This window comes from Asterias amurensis, chromosome 14 (assembly GCF_032118995.1).
Source record: "Asterias amurensis chromosome 14, ASM3211899v1".
Taxonomy (NCBI): Eukaryota; Metazoa; Echinodermata; class Asteroidea; order Forcipulatida; family Asteriidae; genus Asterias; species Asterias amurensis.
In genome coordinates, this window is record NC_092661.1 from 12,254,269 (window position 1) to 12,274,105 (window position 19,837).

A 19,837-nucleotide genomic window follows, 5' to 3' on the forward strand; every position below is an offset into this window, starting at 1 on the left:
ACGTGCAAGCGCATGATCTTGAGTAAATTTGATTGACTATCGTCTTGCCGTAGTCATCAGGTGTTTTATCCGCGCAATAATGAATTGAAAACTGAAATTGTCGACCACACAACCCTTTCTTGATTTCGACTGTTGATTGTGGCGCTTCTCGCTGTCCTTCAAACAAATTACTTTTTATTATTGTTGTGGCGCTACACGCACTCCGCAAAACAAATTATTATTTTATCAGACATGGAATTTGCCTTCAAAGTAGTTTCCCCCCAGATTGCCTTTAGGCGTGGTCATATCCTCGTACTTAATTTGCATTTTACACATGTTAGTTTTCTATTCAAGTCAGTATTATTCCAACAGGATCTTGTAGAACGCTCATGAAACAATTTTGTTAATAATCCTGTCTCAATCGGCCTCGCTTATAAGCGAGTTGAAACTTTATGACTGCACGATCATGAGCATGAGCATTTAAGAAACCATACCTTTATTTTGAAGTGATTGTATATTGTCTCATTACTGTTGTTTTGATCAAAACTCTGAGTTGCTTTTGTTTTGATGATGTCAAGTCCTTGTACTCGTTTAAGTTCACCCTTACGGCCTACTTTCTTAAAAGCAGTGGACACTCTTGGTAATTACTCAAAATAATTATTAGCATAAAACCTATACTTGGTAAACGAGTAGTGGCGAGCTTATTAACTCAGTTTTCAAGACAGAAAGTAATTTTACATGAATTTGATTTCGAGACCTCAGATTTAGAATTTGAGGTCTCGAAATCAAGCATCTGACAGCACACAACTTCGTAAGACAAAAGTGTTTTTTTCTTTCACTATTATCTCGCAACTTCGATGACCAATTGAGCTCAAATTGTCACTGTTATTGAATGCATATAATGAGATACACACAGTGAGAAGACTTGTCTTTGACAATTACCAATTGTGTCCAGTGTCTTTAAGTCAAGTGATGTCCTCGAATCACGATGGTTCTCCATGCTTGTTCGTCCTCCATTGCTGACGTGAAATCTGTTGTTTCCAGACCCGTGTCCATTTTAAAGGCAGTGGACACTATTGGTAATTGTCAAAGACTAGCCTTCTCAGTTGGTGTATCTCAACATATGCATAAAATAACAAACCTGTGAAAATTTGAGCTCAATTGGTCATCGAAGTTGCGAGATAATAATGAAAGAAAAATAACCCTTGTCACATGAAGTTGTGTGCGTTTAGATGGTTGATTTCTAAACTTGAGGTCTCGAAATCAAATTCGTGGAAAATTACTTCTTTCTCGAAAACTATGGCACTTCAGAGGGAGCCGTTTCTCGCAAAATTTTATACCATCAACCTCTCCCCATTACTCGTCACCAAGAAAGGTTTTATGCCAATAATTATTTTGAGTAATTACCAATAGTGTCCACTGCCTTTAATAATGTCAGTGTAGGTTAGTGCTGGGCCCAATTTCATAGCGCTGCTTAACGGTAGGCAAATTTGCGTGCTTACTCTAGCAGACAAATTTGCTTAAGCCTTAGCGTATTTCACATGTTAGCAGTACGACTGGGCGGCCATATTGCGTGTTTACCGTGGATTTGCATTGTGACGTCATTTATTTTCGGGCGGTAAGCACCGGAAGGTTATCATGCCTTTTCGTGTGTTTACGGTTAGCAGCGCTATGAAATAGAAATTGCACAGTAGGCACAAAATCGGCTGCTAAGCAGCGCTATGAAATTGGGCCCTAGTCTACCAGGCTTACCACGCTTACCATGCTTAGGGGTCTACATAACAATATTTGCTCCTGTAGCAGTGGCCACACAAACCGCACCCTTCTCTACCTGATTCTTGTTTAGAGCTTGGGCAGGCCCCAAACAAGGACCTTTTTTTGTCTCCAGTCAAGTCCTCCCCCCCCCCCCAAAAAAAAAAAAAAAATGTTTTGTCTGTACTTTAAAATGCTGTGCCGATTATCTTAAATTATAAATATTTCCACCATTACTCAAAACTAATTTTAATTTAATTTAAATTAATTTCGATTTTATGGATTATCAACTCTGAATCTGATGAATTAACATATAGTAAAGTATTAACCGAAGAGGTGTAATTGTTTTAGGGCAGTAAATTAAAGAGTTATTCCAAGTAAATTTGAAACGGAGGTTCTTTTTTATCTCAAAGATGACATAATTATATATTTTGTGTGTAATTTTCTTAAAGCAATTGGTTGTTGTACAATTACGGCTAATTCCTCTTCCACTTTGATAATTATATCAAAATGTTGCAAAACATGTTTATTATGAAATAAATGTTTCGTCCGTCTCTGCGAACATGGAGAATAAACGAATGTTATAATCAATTTTGATTTTGACTTTGTGTAAAGTTATTCGTGTACTATTTTATAATTGCATGTGTTTTTTTTCTTTTCGTTTGGTTTTTTTCGCGTTTTTTTTTTTTTTTTCGCTTTTTTTTTTTTTTTTTGGGGGGGGGGGGGGGGGGGGGGGGGGCTAGTGATGTAGGCCCCTATACAATAAAACTAACGGAACATTTAATTTCAAAAGGTGGTAGTGTTTTTGATATATCACCGAAAATCTTATGTCCACGCATGATACTAATTTGGGGGCCATAAGGTACTGATGTATTTTATTGTTTTACTATGCTCTCTTTTTAAGGCCCCAAGTTAAGGGAATAATGTATTGCCGCGTGCCGTATATATAGGTATGCCTATACTTTCTGTTTTCGTATGTCATCTCAGTACGTCTTATGTGACCCTCTTCAAATTAAAGCACCAAACTATGGGGTGTTCTTTTTTTTCTTCATATCCGAGGGTTGGTTTTAAATAAAGAAAACAAATATGCCGTACGACTCGGCCGAAATGTACCCTGCGGTGCCACAGGCTCGCTCCGCCCGTTTAAAGACTAGGCTGAAATCGCTCGTGAGAAATTAAGTAACGGTATTTGTACTAATACAATCATGCACAGCTTGTTTGGCTGGCAATTTGGGGCGCAGGAAGCCGTCTTTACTGCGGCCCAAGCGGAAAGTAGTGTAACCGTGTATGGTCTGCCGTGGCCCCCGGGGGTGTCATGTGAATCCCAACACCATCGCTTCAGCCCCGGGGTTGAAGTTTCTAGTAATTCAATGGATACATGGTCAATGTTTTTTCGTAGTGTGTTGTATTGTTACCCTCGGGCTGCCAACAGGCTAAAAGAAAAGAAGTACAAAATGTGTGATAGAATTAGGCCATTTTCGAAACCCCGGCTTCGGCTTTGAATTCGGCTTTAGGCTCCGTTCTCTCGTCTGAAGCCCTGAGCGCGTATACGCAAAGCACGCACAATTATTGTCAAATCAACCGGCGGGCGAACCTAGCCTGAGCCCAAATCTAAAGCCGTAGCCGTCGTTTCGAAAAGGGCCTAAGAGTGGGGGAAAATATGAGAGTTATCGAACAGTCGTAGTCTTGACTTGATTGCAAAGCAAACTGTGTGGCACATTGTCAAGTCGCATTTAATGTTGTTGACTCAGAACTTCAAAATGGTGCTGTTTTACAGGCCTGTGGAATATGTTTAATTTTGGACCCTTCCTGAAATGCGGATCTATTAGCGATAACTTGTTGCTAGGGTGATGAGCAGGTTCAAGTTTAAACTCCGTAACTTGTTTATTGTTTTGTGTTTGATTTGTTTTCTTATTGATGGCGTCACCTTTTGGCCTAAACATTGTGAATGCACTGACTTCTACCAGTTTGATTGAAAAGGGCACTGAGTTTGTGGACACCACTATTCCTTTCAGTGTGTAGTAAAACACGTATTTAGCTTTCGAAAAAACAAGTTAGACAAGAGTTAGAAGTTAAGACGCCCACCGGTCTTTTCAATCCTCATCAGTCTCAAGCCTTTACCGTCAGACCATTCGACTACATCTTCAACTCTCTCTGCCACATAATTCCACGCAGTCCTCCAGCCCTTTATTCTTTCTTACGGTCAACTTGCCGGCTTCAAATGTCATCGCAGAAAAGCTTAAGAATATCGCGAGAAAATTCCATTTCTCCCCGTTCCTACTCGCCTGTGAGGATACTCCGGGAACCAGTCGGATTAGTCCGGACAACCAAGGCTGTTGAAATCCGGAGTAAATAATTTATCAGTTTTTATTCAATGCCAGTTGCTCCTCTTATGAAATATAGATCAGTTGATCTGGATTAAGATATTAGCTGTGGTGATTTAATACCTGCCTATCAGCCGTCCGGTTGTTCGCGCTCCATGGAAGTAATGTCCCTCCATAGGTTTTTACTTTGAAAAAAAAAGGAAGGAGACAGAACACATCATAATGTGAAACTTGTTCTACTCTCAAAAGAAACAGCAATGAATGAGAAATGAGAAAGAACAAAACGACATGGAATGTCCCTTGCCTTAGGAGCTAGGTCCTATTCAAACATTATTTCACAGTGTCCTTTCTTTTCTTTTCTGAAGAAAATAATATATCTGTATTTTATGCGGCAAAATTAAAGTACAAGAGTACGATGTTTAACTTTGCATGGCGGAGATACAAACTAGTTAGATTTGTGATGACATCAATGTACATGAGTATGATTGGAAACTTTGCATGATGGAGATTCAAACGGCCACTATAGCTACCGTCGATTTCACATGTCTACAGTTGCTTAGACGCCGCTCTAGCATTGCAAAGGTCGTGTGCTCGAGTCCCACTTTTGCTTGTGATTTTTTTTTCACAGAACTCGAGAAAGTACTGAGTATACATATACAGTGCTGACACACATCGGTGTAATGGTAAATCCAAAATTAGCAATCAATGTACCTAATTGCTCCATCCTGTGCCATCAATTCGCCATGTTGCCCTTGGTTCACGACCACAGACGTATATGGATGAGAGAAACATGGAGGGGGGAGGGCTTTGAAGGACAACTTAAACCGAGGAAATTAAAAGTTGCGACTGCAGTCCTCAGAACTGCGACCAAAACAGGCGATTAATCTTTTAAAGCATTCAACAAACCCAATTGAAATCCAGGTTCGGACGCAGCGATTGTGAAAGTCTACATGTTGCAATTAATTAAGTACCGATACAAATGGAATGAACAACTCAAAAGAAGTGGTTTGAAGGCGGGGTTTTCTTTTGGTAGTATTGTAAAAGACCAGTATTTGGTGTTTCGCAACATTATTTGCATAAAAATAACAAACCTTCGAGAATTTGGGTTCAATATGGGTCATCGAGAATGTGTGTGCTTCTAGATGCTTGCCTCATGACAAAAGCCTTTCTCAAATTCACATTTTGGGACGGAAAATAACATCTTTGTCTAAAACTATGCGTTAATTCAAAGGGAGTCGTTTTAACAATGTTTTATGATCTCGAGTGCTCTTTACCTAGTAGGTTTCGTGGTAGTTACGTTGTGGAGTAATTACCAGAAATCTACTCTGCATCCAAAGGCAACGTTTATCTTTGGTTTTGAAAAAGCTCGAATATGTTTAATCATAATTATACAAATGTATACCGTGAACGACAAACTAACATGTGCAAATTGCATTGCAAAGGTTGGTTGCGTTTTTAAGATACCGCCGAAAATCCGGAGCAAGTATGTCCATGCATGGAAGAAAACTCCCTAATAGAAATACACAATCCGAGAAACGTTACTACAGTAACGCTTCTCGAATTCAAATATCTATTATTATTTTTACAAAACCAAACTACTTTGAAGTGAAACGTTGCTCATAATGATTTTGAGTTATAGGTTTTCTCGGCTAATTTCGGTAAATGAGCAGCCAATTTAACCATCAAGCTATTCTATTTTCGCTCAAAATCGAATACTACGGAAAAGGGTAGTTCGATTTCGTTTTATGATTAGTCAAATGTAATGTTGCGTCATTCGACTTAACAAAATAATCATCCAATTTAACAATTCATCGAAGCAGCATTCAAATTCGCAGACGCTTCTTGAGGCGTGTGTGACACGAAAAAGAATGACGAAACACTAAATTGAACATAGTGCTAAAGGAGTTTGACTCGACTCAAAACGAAATTGAATGGCAAAATTCTGAATTTGAAACGCAGTAACAACTGGACAGGCAAAACAGCTTTAATTCAAACGCATGAAAATGAAATTGGCCGCTCATTTGCAGAATTTGACCGAGAAAACCTATACTAACAAAAGCTGATGTGGGCTTCGAACCAGTAACTCTTATTGCCATTTATGTTAAGGGTGCTTACAAAACGCGAGCGCACGTTGGTGCTTTTGGAATCTTGCTGAGAAACACAATGTGTTTTTGGAACACTGATGGTACTTTTGTGTTCCTTTTTGTGTTTAGTGGTATTTCGGGGACAGACACCTCACTTTAACGTAAACATTAATTTGTTCTCGTAATTTTTTTGTCTTGAATCACATCCTGTGGAAAAAAAGAATACATCTGTGTTTTTCTTCTTTTTATATCAGAAAGGTTAATTTTTGACCTTTGTTCAGTAAATAATTTGTTATCAGCCAGGCTCGGTTCATTGTAAATAAAGCCACCAAGCAGGTCAAACTTTCACACGCTTTTGGCAAGGATTGATATCATAATTGTATAAATTGACAGCGTCTTCCGTCACGAGGCATTTATAATTTAAAGACATTTTAGCGTGGGCATGTGCTTTTCTTGTGGATCACGAACCATTCCATTATCTGTTGATAGAAAAAACCTGGTGTTGAAAACGATAAGTGATGAACGTAAACTTTAAACCGCTTCGACTAAAAACGGTAACTGTAACTGTAACTGTAACTAACCATGATTATAACTATTGATATAACTATAACTAAAACTACAACAGCTACAAATATAACGACAGCTGCAACTGTAACAGCAACTGTAGCTAGAAAGGGGGAATTTGGCACCGAGAGTTTAGTAATAAAGTTAAGTAAATACTTAGTACATTTTATAAATATACTCTGAAAAAACATAAACATACACAATCGTGCCAGATATACAAAAACAAGAACTGATAACCAATAATTTAAGACGCAAACCGAGAAAAACAAAACAGCTTTTTAAACATCTTTTCGGCAAAAGGATATTTCTTTTCATAAACAAACTTGGAAGTTAACCATCTAACGAATCGCAAAGTTGCAAGCGACATTTCTGGGGAAAAAAAACCGCCAATTAAGAGTTTTACTTTTAGAGAAGCGTTGAACCCTCGAATAAATACATTATTTACAGCTAAATAAAAACGCTAGAAAAAAAAAGTTTCGTAGAAGTCGCCGTGAGGTCGAACAAGAGTGCGCACAACGGCTGTCGAGACCAGCTTGTGTAAGCTAATCCGATGATCTACCCGACGGGTAAAACCTGCTCTCCGCACGGCAGTGAGAGACAGTGGTCTGCCAGCCGGAAGATGCATTTCTATGGGGTAGGAATCACGGTCAACTGCAAGTGTTGTCTTGAATAGGAACCTAAACCCCAGAGGGAGGAGGGAAGCCGCCCCGAGAGAGGAAGGATGGATAAATAATATTGTTTATTTTACGAAGTTCGTCCGTCCATAAACCTCAGGTTTTTTGTGTTTTTTTGTTTTTTTGTTTTTTAAACTCCGTGAGGGAGAAGGAGTTTTGTGTGGGAGATCTGTCACTTCATTCATTTGCAGATTTTGACACTAATAACCCCCTTGCATTAGTTGAATGCGATTAGTAGCGATAAGCATACTTAGCATTAATTGTATTTATTCATAACACCCTTATTAGTTTTGTTGGCACGCAATCGCTGATGGGAAACTGCGTTATTTTGACGTGTGGGGTGTTTTAAACACTTTTGAGTTGTTGCTGTTGTTGTCCTCGTTCTGGCTACTGAATTGTTGTTTGTATTGTTGATGTTGTTGTTTGTGTCAACGTTTTAGTTGCTGTCATGCCTTGTTGTTGCTTTTGATGTTTGTGTCGTTGTTCTTATTGTTGTAATCGTGGCTATTTTTGCTGTCGATGTTGATAATAATTATTCTTGCCGTTGTGGATGTTGTTCTGTTGATGTTGTTGTTTGTGTCGTTGTTATTGTTATTGTCGTGGCTATTGTTGCTTTCGTCGTCTTTGTGGCTATTGTCGTTGTTTATATTTATGTTTTGATTTAAAACACTAGTTATAAAGCATCTATGAATTCCACATTCCCGCAACACCCTGGTATTAGGATCCGCTCCGATAAAGTTGCCCAAATTATCACTTCGGCAAACTATATATAGGCCTAGGGCATCAGTCGTTGTAATAAGTTTAAGCTTTTAAATTCATCCCTTCCTCGCCGTCGACCAAAACTACCAAACATTTGAGCTGTTACAATTAAATACTGAAAACAAATTTCTTTTTAAAATGCAACCGTCCTGAGGTTAATTTTACAAAAAAGTCCTTATATTGGGACTAGTCCAAGAGTGATTAAAAACATCAGGCTAGTCCTAGGTTATGACGAGTTACTCGTCCTAACTCAAGATAGGACTAGTCTTAAAGGCAGTGGACACTATTGGTAATTACTCAAAATAATTATCATTATAAAACCTTTCTTGACTACGAGTAATGGGGAGAGGTTGATAGCATAAAACATTGTGAGAAACAGCTCCCTCTAAAGTAATTTTCCACGAATTTGATTTCGAGACCTCAAGTTTAAAATTTGAGGTCTCGGAATCAAGCATCAGAAAGCATACAACTCGTGTGACAATGGTGTTTTTTCTTTCATTCTTATCTCGCAACTTCGAGGACCGATTGAGCTCAAATTTTCACAGATTTGTTATTTTATGCATATGTTGAGATACGCCAACTGTGAAGAATAGTCTTTGACAATAACCAATAGTGTCCACTGTCTTTAACTCTTTGTGAAATCCACCCGGCCTGAAACTGTAGCGCGTTTTGGGATGGGGAGGAGAGACACAAAGCTAAGGCGGGGACAATCCGTCGCACAACACGATGGAAACACGAGGCGCGGGTTTAGCAACTGAAACTATAACCCGAAACTCTTCTATTTTGACTTTCTGTTTAGAGGGAATGCCTTCAAGTATTTGATGTACTCTTCAAAAAAAGTAAAGAGGTATTTATAGGAACATGCTCTTATCGCAATAGCCCACGGCCGTAACAAACATTATATAAATATCTCGGCCAAGTGTTCCCTGCCAAACACTAACTAACAATCGCTATATCTATGTCAAACTACCCTGCAACCTGAACGAAAAGGAAAAGTTATCTCCTGATTTTAGCCCCAATTGGAACTCTCAGACCAAATGTCAGATCGAGGGATTATTTTAAACGAATGAGGCGCTATGTTGAGTGCAAGGGAGGAGGGAAAAACAATCTAATTATCTTGGGGGAAAAACATCATGCAATGTGTTTGTTGTGGCGGGTTAACGGAGTGGGACGTGTGGGTTGGGTGAGTGTAACTTTGAGAGACTCTGATACTCGCTGTGCTTTAAAGATACCTGGTTGTTGAAGCCAAAGTGTAGACCTTTATCACGGTGTGGCCATCTTGATTTTACTCCATTCTAACTCATTGTAACCAAACTGAGGCTGGACGAAATAATAGTCTGGTGCCATGTTTGCGCAATGAATTTTAGCATTCATTGCCGTTTTTTTTGAACAGGGAACATAACCAAGATGGTGACAGCGTGATAAAGGTCTATACCTTTGGTTTTCGGAACCGTTCAGATATTTTCATCCTTTATAAATGTAAATTCAAACGGAGGTTGAGTTTTTGAGATACCGCCGAATTTACTAATAATATACTATAACATTATTGGCAGTTATGGTATGAATGTTCTGCGGTAAGAGAGAGTGCATAATTAAAAACATAAACACACACACATCTGTCTGTAGAACGTCTCTTTGTAAGGTAGTGTAAGTTACATATTGTGTTCCGTTATATATAACTGCACTTGAATATAAATAATCTAGTGCTCTGCAAAAAAAAAAAAAAAAAGACAGAAGACTTTATTTCAAGGATCTGTTCTCGACTGAAGCCCCTTCCGGAATATCGATTCTACAAAAGGAGACGAGTGAAATGAAATATTGCATTAAATGTTATGTGAATGGGGTGTGACTGAATGAAAACTGAACTGACATTCAACGTATTTTAAAGCATTGATATTCGTTCGGATTGTTTCGATAGAATTATGAATAAAAGGGGGAATTGAATTTTAGAACATTTCAATTGAATTATATGGCATTGTTGAGAGTGGTTTGAAGAAAAAAGGGTTAAAGGGTTCGGGTACTTTTTGTAGTACACAAGACACGATATCTATAGATTTATATCAGACAATGATGGTAGAAAGCTTCCCTTGAAACATTACTTGCTGGAGGTTTTTTAGAAATCAGTAAAACAATGTCACGAACATAATTTTTGTCTCAGTGGGATAAACATTATTTTAGCATGCCAACGGATTTAGGCGAACCTCCTAAAAATGTTGCTCTGTGGTTTTACCCTTTTTTAATAAAACAAAACTTCACATGTGTATTATATTAATGTATATTTGGTTTGCGGTTACACCATGTGTGTATCTACTTGCCAGGTAGAGTTTGTTCTTAGAGAACTGTCTTGCTTTAGTCTACTGCCGCGGAGTAGATAATCGGAGTTTCGGGAGACTTTTCAGTTCTGAAAAAAACTGTCCTGCTTTTTAACTATTACCAGGGCGGATGGTATAGAAAATAGACCGGACTACTACTTTAGCTTATAGGATCGTAATTAACTGTACTGCCGCGGGGTCAGTTCTGAATTGGTCTCAACGTTTCGACTAGCTTGCTCTAGTCATCGTCAGGAGACTGCTCTAGAGAACAAACTCTACCTGGCAGTAGACACACACATGGTGTTACCGCAAACTAAATATACATTGATACCTCACCATGCAATGCCTCAAATTCTATATATTATATTACATAACATCTCTATTCACGATGAGTACGGATCGTTAATATCATCGCTAAAAACTTGTTCTACAAAAGGTATCAAAACCCTTGAACATTGTTCTTTAAGAAGGTTTTTTCGTTCCTCTTCTAGAGATTCTTTCTCAAGAAGTGTGCCGAGACTGTTCCTTGATAGATAGCCCTGATTAAATTTCACTCATGCGGTCTTTGAGCTGTTTTCGTTTTGATGCTTGGTTTGATAGCTTGCTTTTTGGCTCACCCTTTCTTCCTTCTAGGCTTGCATGCTCGTATCAAGCTTTGCAATGTCTGATGCATGGGTTGATATTAGAGACTGATAGGGCGCGAATGCAGGCAGAAGAAAGTAAACCAATTGTGGAATTAGAATGACAGGGGTAATTTTTGTTGTGATTGGTTTCTGCTTCAATAAGGAAGGCGAACTACTTTTCGGTTTTGTTTTTGTTATTATATATATAGACATTTGAAAAAAAGTGTCTTAATACTTTGTTTTTGTTTCACTTATGAAATGTTTGTTTTAGATTTTATCAGGGCCACATCGAGCGGTGAAAAATTTGAAGTGTCTCAGAGCTGGTTCGCTCGAAATTGTCCTGAGCTCAGAAACAATCTTTTTCTCTCCAAAACCATGATTGTTAATACAAACTGATATAATATGACACTGGGTGTTCTCAGCAGTCCTAAGAAGTTAAGCGTGCATAAATCTGCTAAGCAGAGAATTATACTAAGCGAATATTTCATTCACAGCGATTATATTAGTAGGGCACCAGTGACCACACAAACGGGAATTGTACGGATATTTCTTTTGGTAATTCGTTTAGGCAGGTTATACCAACCATGCAAATCACCATAGCATGCAAGACCTGGGCCCAATTTCATAGAGCTGCTTAGGCAAAAAATTGTGCTTAAGCAAAAAAATCTTTGCTTTGTAAAATCAGATTACCGGCTAAGACTCCAATCAATTGTTATGCAAAGTAAACAACAGATAAATATTAGTCACAAGCAACGTACATGGCATGAAATATTGGCCAGTAACATGTGTCAAAAATAAGCGAGCTATTTTCATGCTTAAGCATTTTTTTTTGCTTAAGCAGCCCTATGAAATTGTCCCCTGGCAAAAGACCGAAACAAAACACAACCTGTCTAATTTTAGACACTCCGAATCTCCGTATATAGGTATCCCCTGGATTTAAAGCAAAAGAAAGTTAATAATCTGAAGCTAAAGGGTAAACCATTTTAATGAACATGTTTCTAACAGTCCCGATCAATACATAACCCAATACGGCTCCGTGTTTAATACATATCGTATGGCTGTATACCTTTTGGGCTTCTTTAAAGGCAGTGGACACTATTGATTATTACTCAAAATAATTATTAGCATAAAAACTTACTTGGTAATGAGCGATTGGGAGCTGTTGATAGTATAAAAACATTGTGAAAAACGGCTCCCTCTGAAGTAATGTAGTTTTCGAGAAAGAGGCAATTTTTCTAATTAAATTTGAATTTGATTTCGAGACTTCAGAATTAGATTTCGAGATCTCGAAATCAAGCATCTGAAAGCACACAACTTCGTGTGACAAGTGTGTTTTTTGGTCCATTATTATCTTGCAATTTCGACGCCCAACTGAGTTCAAATTTCACAGGTTTGTTATTTTGAGCATATGTTAAGATACACCAAGTGATAAGACTGGTCTTTGACAATTACCAAAGGTGTCTAGTGTCTTTAAATGTGAGTGTTTCTCAGACATCTGGCCGGGGGAGCTTCCGGGAAAAGACACAGATGTACCTGGAGACTTGTTGTAATGCTGCAAACATTGAAATTAAATTTGTCCAAATAGGTCTGGATGAAGGCAAAATCAACTTGGTTTTCATTGAATTAAATTTGGCTTATGTTTAGAGAAGGGAAGGGAATTATGGGGGAGCGTTTTAGGTTTTTTTTCTTCTCGTTTTTACATTTTACACCATACTCCGAAAGTTAGTCAAAAAGTTAAAGATTGTTCCATCTAGATCATGGCGCTCAATGATTTAACAAATATATTGTATTAAATATTTGTTTAAGTTGAACACTCCTACGATTGGAAATTTTGGGGTTGAAACTAATAGATATTTTTACATAACGATAGTTACTTATAAGTCAAATGATTCTCAAAACGAAAGCTGTTGTACTTAAATCTAAGTTTTGTTTGCCATTAATTCTTAGAGTTATTACCAAACTTATATACCAGCCTAAGTTTTATTTAAGCACTGGCCCAGGCTATACTTTAGATACAGTGTTTGGGCAACAGTTAGACCCAAATTGTATATAGTGGTACAGGCTTGGGGTAACAAATTCAGTGGGAAATATGTGTCTCTGGAAACAGAGACAGTGTTTTGTTTTATTTTAGTCGGTATTGTTTACATCGATTTGTTTATATTTTTGTTTATATTTTATTTGATTTTAAATTTATTTCCTTTGTCTTCTATTGTTTGTTCTATTTTTAATAATTTGATGTAGGCTTTTGCTTTTAAAATATATTTTTAATATATTTTCACAGTCGTTCATGGTGGTCTGTTTCTGTTCCCTATTTTATTTTATTTAATCTTCTATGTATGCTTTAATTTTCTTTTCTGAGATTATTCTATTTTAATTGTTAACTTTGTACATATCAGATTGTTTTTATATAGGCTATATGAATATTTATTATTGTTTTTTATCCTTTCCTGTAATTGGCGGCTCGTCCGCTGTTGGTTTGGTCAATAAATATATAATATATAAATATATAAATCAGGAGCTATAACAAATGACCCCGTACCGGTAATTGTGAAGTCAGCAACGAGATGAATTGGCGTGTAGTATATGCGTCCAATCCTCCCGCCAGACATTCCATTTTTGAAAGAGGTCTTCTTAAACACGATTCTTCCATTTCTGTCATTATAAATTTTTTTGGTTCTGCGAGGGCAGTTGCTGTCAGAAAACGAAGCACCTTAGCCTCGGTTTGGTAATAGCTAGGTTTACATTGAAGACAAAGCAACGACTGCGTCATGAAAATTACGAGCATTAAAAAGCTCCGTCAGGCAGGAAATAACTATTTCATGTAAAAAAAAAAAGAAAAACAGTGTGACCTGTGCGATCATTAGGCTACACTGCTTTACTTTAAACTCGTTTGATGATATTAATCATTGTGGAAACAAACTGATATGATTATTTTTTTTTAATTCATGGAATAGCCGTGTACTAACTCTAACAGGTGGTAATCTTCTATGAAGATGGACATCTCATTTTGCCCATTTACCGCGCACCTTTCTTCCCTGACTGCCTCATACGCTGTTTCCTTATGCTCGATTGTACTAAGGGTCGGTCTAATTCGCTTAGTATTCATTGATTCCACTCAGCTTCTCCTCCTCTTTACAGCGACCGGATGTGGACATGTGGCTCACAAATTAGATCCCGAGAAGTTGCGCCTGACTGGTTTTTTATTTTGGTGGGTTTCGGTCAAACTACTCCAAAGAGGCATTGAATTGGCATTGAACAAGTGACAGAGGTTATAGTTGGGTGTATGATTCCGAAATCCATTCGGGCAATTTGAGGTCCGTTAATAAATTATGGCCTTGACGGGAGGGCATTATCAGGTTGGTGTTCAAGGTAAATGTTACTTGTGCTTCATCAACTCCCTTTATTCCTAGTGGAAGGTAGTTTAGGAAGCAATCTCCGGACCCCTGAAAACGAGATTATACGTCTGACCAAATCTTGCAAGACAACAAACTGGCGAGCGAGAGGTGGTTAGAAAATGGCGGGCGGGGAAGGAATACAGAAAGGGGGATTTTGAATAATTCGGACTCGAGAATCGATTATAAGGTTGCCGAGGGTCGTGGTATCGATAACAAAAAGGGGGACTTGGAATAGTTCTTGGGTCCTTAGAATGATTCTGACTCGAGAATCGATTATAAGGTTTCCGAAGGTCTTGGTATCGATAACAAAAGGGGGGAACTTTGAATAGTTATCAGGACCATAGACCCCGTAGATTTAGTCGGACTCAAACATCAATTGCAGGTTGCCGAAGGTCGTGGTATCGACACATGCGTGTAGACTGTTTTTGCGTGTGTGTAAGGCAGGAATTAAGATGCAAATTGCAATATGTACTGACAAATAATTTCCATTCCCCCAAAGGTAACACTCCAACTCGTGACCCCCCCCCCCACCCAAATCATGATAATCTAATTTCTCGTTTATATATCTCGCACGATATTCAACAAAACCTCAACATTTTGACACTCAATTCAAAGCCATTTTCGCGAGGCGGGCGACATACTGTCAGGGGGCTTTTTGTCTTACAAGGCTGAACTGTGGTCCAGTCGATGTGGATCAATGGAAAACTCGTTTGTGTTTTTTGTTTCGAGGCCGTGCAAATCTCTCGCGTATTTGAACATGTTTAGGACCACTTTGGTGGCCACTTACATTGCTCTTAACGCGTGAAGGAAACAAACTCGCGCTCTTTAACGCGTCCCAAATGTTCGAATACTCGCGAGATTTGCTCAGTCTTCTGGCAATGAAACGTGACCTCGCGTTTCAAGTCACTCCAGTAAGATTCGGCGTCTGTGGACTTGACCCGAAACCCATCGGGGGCGTATGGGTGTAATAAACGACATATCGTCTCACCTCAGAATTGAAATTTTATAGTTGCTTTATACTCAGAAAACGTACACGGATTCCAGACAAACTCCAGAAATAGCCAAGCAATGTTAATTTGTCTGGGAATACATAATGATTGTCTCTTCCCAAATATGAATAATATCAATATTTATAGTGTGCGAGGCTCTGTTTGAAAGCTACACTCCACTCGCCCCATCCACCCATAGAGAACTATTGATGAAGGGGGGTAATGGTGCATGAGACAATCTCCCATGATACAGGATATTGCTACCGACGGGAAGAAGAGAAAGGGGCAAATTGAAATCAAAAAACTAAAGCGGTGAAACAGAAGCAGAAATTCAAGAGAGTTTAGAAAGAGTTGGAGAACAAGGAAAGCGAGCAATCGGTTTGCCTCGAGGCGTTTCATATAGTTCAGTCACTTTGCTCTTTTGTTAAAAGAATCAACCACGCCTGAAAGAAATTATATTATGGATAAGAGTGCTTTGATGTCTGGTACCACACATCACCATGTGTTATCATCATCATAAAAAAGCACACAGAGTGAGGTTGAGATTTGAGTCATCATAGAGCAAGGAAGTGTGAGATAGGGATAAGCAAACCACTGAAGATGAAATTGTAGACAATATTTTTTCAAGAGACGTGGCCCAAGATAGTGTCATTTACTTTCAGTCGAAGTGTACTCTCAGTTGACCGGGGCCCAATTTCATACAGTTGCTTAAAGTCACCTGGAAGTGGTATTTTTTCAAAATAAAGCTTTTGTCACTAATATATGTGTTTTGATGAGTGGAATGTGAATAAACAGTTAACTAAGGTTTTAAAAAATCAGTTTTTATGTTATTTACAAATTTAAGAGTAGACCCCGACCCGAGAGGGCGCTGTTCTTGACGTCACTCGAGGCAGACTTTGCCTGTAATGCGTATATAGAGTAAACACAATTGCAAAGTACATGTACGGACCAAGTCGTGAGTTTGTACGTTTGTTTTTTTCCGGCAATGCCGACCAGGTGTATTGCTGCTGAATGCAGAAAAACACTTTTTGAAATGTACCAACTCACGACTTGGACGTACATGTACTTTGCACGTGTGTTTACTATACTCATTGCAGGCAAAGTCTGCCTCGATCGACGTCACAAAAGGGGTAGGCGGAGTCAGCCCCCAAACAACTTTATATATTTTTTAAACATATAAATCGTAACAAACAATTACTAAAAAAGTTGTTTTATTGTTCGTAAGCATATACTCTTATGTTTGAAAGAATTTTTTTTTAAATATTTCCAGGTGACTTTAAGCACATAAAGTAGCTAAGCAAACCAAAATTATGCTCAACAGAACAAAAAATCACCTGTCAACAAACCATTTCACAAGCAAAACAGAAAAAAGGTTAATCAGTATTTTTTTGCTTATAATTTTAACCAGCTCTTAAAAACTGCCTCAACAATATAATCCCTTATTAAAAACCACGGCTTTTGATGTAAATATGGTATAGTCTTGAATGTCTATAAAATGAAATAGCTTGACTAAAAAGATGAAACTAAACTGCTCGAAACCGATTTAATTTTGGGTGAAACTTTCCGCGACCTTTCACTAAGGAACGCCTTTCACCAAAGTTAAATAGACCAACCTTCATCCCTTGTTTACTTGTATCATTATTGGCATCATAAACTGAAGTTGTCGCCTTAAAACAGTTGCCATTAGTTTTAACCCGTCTTAAAACTCGCGCCTCAGTGGCAATTTCAGGTGATTTGTTCCTCCTCACCCGACCGACGGCTAGTTCATCTTTATCTAGAGGTCGCAGCAGCAACGGCTATTTGCTATCTCTCCTTTCCCTTTTTCTTCCTTTTTCTTTCTCACCGGGGACTTATAATAAAAACGGGCATGGCTATATCGATCTGCATTGGACTGTGTGACCCATTTCCTGCCGCCGAAGCAACCTGGCTGAGATTTTTTCCTCAGTTCGAGCATCTGGCAAACAAACCCCGTAGCCTTTTTTCCGGGGGGTTGGGTAGGCCTACAAACTCGAGCGAGAAATGTTCCAGACCAAACCTATACTTCTCCTTTCTCAAGAACAGACATTGCCATTGGTGACGTTTCGGGCCAACGATCATGTATGGTTTGCCGCGAGTTTTGTTTACCGAAGCTACCCCTAACCCTTTCGCAATCAAACTGAAACAACTTTTCAAAACGGATTGATTTTTTTCAACGAGTTTTAAATTTAATCAAAACTGAAGTCCCCCCCCCCTGTAAACAGGTTTCTCCTTTTTATTTTCATTCAAGTGCTGCTTTAGTATGCAATTTACTATTTAACTTGGAAGTCACCTGGAAGTGGTATTTTGTCAAAATAAAGCTTTTGTCACTAAAATATGTGTTGATGAGAGGAATATGAATAAACAATTAACTAAGGTTTGAAAAACTAGTTTCCATGTTATTTACAAATTTGAAAATAAGCCCGACCCGAGAGGGCGATGTTCGTGACGTCAATCGAGGCGCGATGAATCGCATGCAGTGCCAACACAAGATAGTGACGCTTGGCACAAGCTAAAAACATGCCCTCAAAGTTGAAACAATACCTGATTTTTTTTTCACGTTAGGTAAATGCTCCTTTATGTTTGTTACGTCTTTCAGGTACTTTCTTCGACTTCCCCACTAGCTGGAAAAATTGTTGGGATGGCGTCATGTTTTAGAAAAGAACTTTTCTCTTCATGTCAAAATGTGTAGTGTATTCCGGATTCTCGAAGCACGACGGCTCGAAGTGTTTGCTGCACAGCGCTGCAAAAGACTTGCAAACTGACCCATCTTTAGTTGTTTTGCTGCATACAGCAGCAATACACCTGGTCGGCATTGCCGGGAAAATGCAAGAAAAATTCTTTTTCGAAACGTACAAACTCACGACTAGGACTTGAATGTACTCGCACGTACGTGTGTTCGATGTTCGATCGAGGCAAAGTCTGCCTCGATTGACGTCACAAAAGGGGTAGGCGGAGTCACCCCCACACAACTTTTTTTTAAACATATAAAACGTTATAAACAATTACTCAACAAAATATTTTATTGTTCAGAAGCATAATACTCTAATGTAAAAAAAAAATCTATTTCCAGGTGACTTAAAAAAATACTACTATTAAAAAACCACGATTTTAAATTCAATACTTGATCGGTAAAGCTAAAGAAGCTGTTCATGTTGTAAAACCCAATCAGATTTCAGATATTATGAATCTACTTTTCGAAGCTGTAGACAGTTCCAACAAATGTTGTATTTGAATGACAGAAGGCGATTGTCCGTGACAATGTTGTATTTCAAATGACGATATCAATATCTAGACGGATGTGAAACAATATTGAAAACTGTTACCACCCCCTAAAATACATGTACTAGCAACCAACTACAACAATTTGTTGTTCTCTTTTACATTTCAAATTAAACCTGAACGCCTTTGTGCCCGGAAACCTCAAAACTAGTACTTCAAATTTTAGAATCCTTTATTCCAGGATGCAGGAATACGGGTAAATTGCTTCAATTGACCATAGGCGTCACAATAAAAAATAAAAAAAGAACAGATCTTTATAAATTATTGACACAAAATGAAACGCAGTAAAGTCGCGCACATCAGAGTTACGGCCAAGCAAACTGTCTACATCATTTCCTTGACACCCAAATACACGTTGAATTTCCCTTATGGAAATAAGAGGCAGTATATTTGTTTTTCTTCTAGTATAGTATTACAAGTAATTCGTAGAATTGATCATCGACAAGGTGGACGAAGATGCTAAGAAAAACAGTATACGTTTTGAAAGCCCCAATTTTGGTAGATTTCTGTTAGTTTTAGGTCGGTGCAGTTTTTGTGGCAAGCTCCAGAATCAACGACAGAGCATCGAGTTCGGACGAGGTAAATCAAATTATAGACGATGGACCCTGCAAGGGCTACGCGGCGGGTGAACGGCGTAGCGATCGGGTCGTTGTTCGTAGGTCTCGGTGTGGCGTTAATACTTGAATCGTGTTTTTTTCTCTCTTTTTTTCTTTCTTTTTTCTTGAGATGTGTAGACCATCTTAATAGAAAGTGTGCCCTTGTACATTCTTGGGCCTTTCTACTGGGCAAGATACTGCACTTTTCATATTTGAAAGTTTACACTTTGTATCATATTTTTCGCATAAATACAAGAGTTAAAAAAGTAACAGTTGAACAAGTTGTGAGGTGTACTCCCTTTCATCATAACAAAATGTTGATACAAATCAGACAGTGCCATCTCGGTAAAGTATTATAAGATTTTCTGTTGTCTTTCGTTGAGCTGTGTACAAATCCTGCCTGCAGAAAGTCAAGGCTTGGTGGCTCTTTGGTTAACATGTAAAGTCTCATGGCACAACGTCTATTGTGGACAACATCGCTAGATGTTG